This window comes from Octopus bimaculoides, chromosome 2 (genome assembly GCF_001194135.2).
Source record: "Octopus bimaculoides isolate UCB-OBI-ISO-001 chromosome 2, ASM119413v2, whole genome shotgun sequence".
In the NCBI taxonomy this organism is placed as follows: domain Eukaryota; kingdom Metazoa; phylum Mollusca; class Cephalopoda; order Octopoda; family Octopodidae; genus Octopus; species Octopus bimaculoides.
In genome coordinates, this window is record NC_068982.1 from 99,575,982 (window position 1) to 99,580,496 (window position 4,515).

Genomic DNA, 4,515 nt, shown 5'->3' on the forward strand with positions numbered 1-4,515 from the left:
TGTGTGTGTGTGTGTGTGTGTGTGTGTGTGTATTTGTGTATATGTGTGTGTGTGTAGATATATTGTTATATATATATATATATATATGTGTGTGTGTGTGTGTATACACGTACATACGTACGTACGTACGTATGTATGTATGTATGTATGTATGTATTATGTATGTGTCCGTGTATGCATGTACGTATGTCTATATGTCTGCAAGTGTATTAATGTGTGCGTGCATGGTTATCATTGCAAGTGTGGATTTATATGTTTTGGCGTAAGTGTACATATACATATGTTGTAACTCGTACACATGTGTATATACATGTCCTTATTTTATACTCTTTAGCTGTTTGTATGCATATGCATGGACATCCAAATGTGTGCCAAATGTAAATGAGTTGAAGTGCGTGTCATTTATTGCATTTAACCCAGTAAATTCGAGGTCCCGAATGTATTTCCAAATCGAAATTTGTAACGTGGTATCTTTTTGTGTCTATAGAATATAGTTGTATATAACTACAATTAAACAACGTTTCACTTAAAATTATATTCTAATATTTTTCTTTTGAATTTGCCATCAGATTTTATATATGTATATATGTACTTTGAACCTGAGATCCTGCTTTTGTTATAACGAGTACTAAATTTCAAGAAGTACCCTCTCATTAAACTCAGACCAGGATGTTTATTTCAATTCCTTATTGATCTTGCTTCATGTTATCCACTAATACCTTTCGAGAATTCATGAACATTAAGATTTACATAACTGAATATTATTCGAATAAGCACAAAATCTACTTCAACTCTTTTACAATTCTTATAGGCCTCAGTCATTTACTTATCTTGGCAACAGAAATTACAGAACCAGGAGAGTGTTGTAATGACGTTCTTATCTATTATTTACCTCAGTAATAGACCATTACCATTTCTCTTCCTTTACAAAATCTGGACTATAAAGAGAAGGAAATATATTACTCAAACACCATTGTTGGTCTTTGTGGAATCGTGATGCTTTATTTAGAACCTGTTTTGTAATCGTCTCACTCTCTGTTGTCATTAAAACATGTCGTTAAAGTTATTGCAGTCGTTTATTTGCTTTTGTTATTTTGAAAATTTCTGATAATGAGCATTGACTTATAATAAAATTCAAGAATTATAGTAATCAAGTGAGAAGATAAGCGCAGGCAGTGCGAAATTTGTACACGAGTAGAAATGAGATACGCAAATTTGTGGGGGATGAAGATCGACTTGCTAAGTTTGGAAGGATATTTAAATTTAAATTTCAAAACAGGCAAACATAAAATAAAATCTAGCTACTTCAATTATCATGTTAACTATGAACAATTTTGACTGAAATGGATTTAATATAACCTCTGAGAAGAAAACTTGGGGTGTGGATGTATCATATCATCTTCTGAACAGAATGCTTTTCTGCTGACAAATAACAAGATAAGATTGTCGATTAAATGTACTCCCTGCTTTTTCTGCTTGATTTCTTAATTATTAAGACACTATAACTATTTTCTATATAAAGTTGGTGAGGAAAAGGGTTTGTGTGAACTAGTTACAGTTTTCGTTGTACTTCTCTTTCGTAACCGTATAGATGTTAAGGTAAAATACTTTAGTCAGATATAACTGTCCGATGTGTGATACAAAAGACTCCAACATAAGTTTGTTTAGAGCAAAGTCGCTTTGAAAAAACAAAATTGAGAGTCAAAATATTTTGTTTTTTGGTAGTATTTTTTAATTTAAGAAGACCAGCAATGCGTGAGTTAAAGAGATGAAATTATATTAAAGTAATCAAAAATCAATTATTTAAAGTTTATGACTTCTGTGACACCAAGGATGGTAATAAGACATATTTTAAAAGTTATATTTCAATGTATGCCAGTATTATTATTGTATTGTCTCTTTTCTTCATTCTGTTTAATACATTATGTGCATCTTTGGATATATTTTTAATTTCATCTTCTATTTTGTACTATAAATGAGAAATAAAGAATTTATTATTATTATTATTATTATTATTATTATTATTATTTATTATTATTATTATTATTATTATTATTATTATTATTATTTGTCCTGAACACAAGTGCTTTCACATAACACCACTGTGAAGATACTTTTTCCGAGATCACTGGATGGAAACAATTGAATGAGGACCATTTTACTTATAAAGGACTTCGAAAGATTTGAACATGTACCCTGAGGTAGAAAAGGAGTTCCGCCCATAGATATTTTTGTTGAAAGCACATTTTTAAAGTATACACTTTAGTTTGCTTATAAGTGGTTTAGCATCGTCATGTATAGAGTATCATCAGTATTAACATCATTATTATTAAGGCCGCGAGCTAACAGAATCGTTAGCACGCAGAAGAAAATGCCTATAGGTATTTCATTAGACGGGTGCTGATGAAGAAGCAAAAACTCCTGAAATATAGCATATACGCCCATTACTCTTTTTCCTCTTCAAGCTCATTCTTTGTTTACATCTGACGTATCGGATAAGAAACGCAGTAACAAAAAGTAGTGCTGGTTATAACTTCTATAGAATATTCGTAGAGATAATCTTAACAAGTGATGTAAAGTGCACTTCTAACACAGTAGAACACGGTATTGACTTATAAAAACATTTAATATATTTTACAGTATATTATGATTGTATAACGAAATACCGCGCCCCTAAAAGTCATTAATAAACTTCTCTCTCCCACTTTTCCTCTTGCTCCTCGTCTCTCCCTTCAACTAACCACCACGTGACAGCGTAACACATTTGGTCTTTGCGTATTAATACATAAAAACTTACACACACCCACACATTATATACACACACACATACTCATGATTACATATATACATATATACATATGTATGTATACATCTTTATCTCTTCTTATCTACTTCTTTCTATCACTCCTTCCTCTCTCTTTACACATCTGCTTTACACTTCACTACGGTTTTAGAAAATAATAGCAATCTGATAAACAGGCAACAATTTTTTATGTATCCTATTACAAAAGTAATCATCTCAACAGGCAACAAGAGCGAAGACGACAGTAGCTGTAGTGACCACGGCATAGTAGAATTGGTATCTACATTAATGATAGCAACGCAACAAGAAGGTTAACAAACTCCAACCAAAGATCCTTGAAGTATTCGCACCAGCGAATCTCCCTTACATTATACGTTTTCACCTAATAAAAAGAATACATTTGAGATTCTAGCCTTAGATGCATTATATTTGAAGAAAACACGGATGGTCATCTCTTGTTCATGGGTGTATTTGGTGGGTGTTGAGTTGGAGCTTAGTAAAAACAAAACAAATACACATGTAATAACTAAAGTAAACATGGTAATATACGAGGAGGAAGTAGACAATGGAAGAAGAAATTTTGAAATAGTTAAGTAAAAGTAATAGAATATCTAATCTTTGTTTCATAGAAAGGAAACAATAAAATTGATATAAAGTTTGTTGTTAAAACTACATTGAAATAAACGTTATATATGCGTGTGTGGATGTGTACGTGTCGTATCATAGATAATTGTCCAAATATAGAATCAAGAATAAGAAGCGATTTAGGGAGAGAAGTTGGTTTAGCTGTAAAGGCTCTAAAGATGCAAGTGCTTTTGTTGATTATAGTTATTTTAGGGAATTAATGTAGGCGGGGGTCATTATTATTCGAAACAGTGAGAAAAAATGAAACAAAGAAATGAGTAAAATACAAGAAACATAAAAGAGAAAGGAAAGAAAATCATAGGAAATAGAGAGTGTTTAGATTTGTCATTAAATAGTAAAATATGAGCAAGTGATAATAAAGGTTTACGTCACAAGTGGTGTTAGTTTCTCCCACGGGGCTATATTTTCAACCTTTAGCGTGCAGCACGTTCGTGAGATTAAGAAGTTCGTTTTATAAACATGTGAGGGTAGGCTCAGTCCTACTGCGTTGTTTCTTGGTCAAGTATCTTTTACCATAGCTTCAGATTGATTCAAGACTTGTGAGTGAAATTTGATAGACGGAAACTATGCGGAAACCAACTTCCTATACTATGTTTGTGATTAGGTAGAAGACCTAATACTTTCTCCTATTTAATATCACCGCCTGACAGCTGGTTGCCTTTAGCGGAATCCACTATGTTGCAATCAATCAGGATAAATATCAAACTTTGAACTGTAGCCTCACTCTCCCATTTTCCATACTAATTTCAGAATCCCTGAAAAATTCCTCTGGGTACTACTCTACCTCAAACTATAAAAGAAATTTCAATAATTCGCTTTTGTAATCTTTTGAATGAGTTTAGGCTTTCGGTTAATACAATATTGCAGAACTAAATAATCTGATTTTTTGTTTCTTTTTTTAATAAAATATCTATATATTGTCTGAGTACATTTGATCAGTGATTGTTATATTGATTTGATGAATTAATTGTAAATATCAAAATATATCTTGAGAAAAATTTAACTGATTTATTCGACTCTCTTTTGAGAAATGCGCAAAAATATTTGCTGGAGTTATCAAAGTCGTC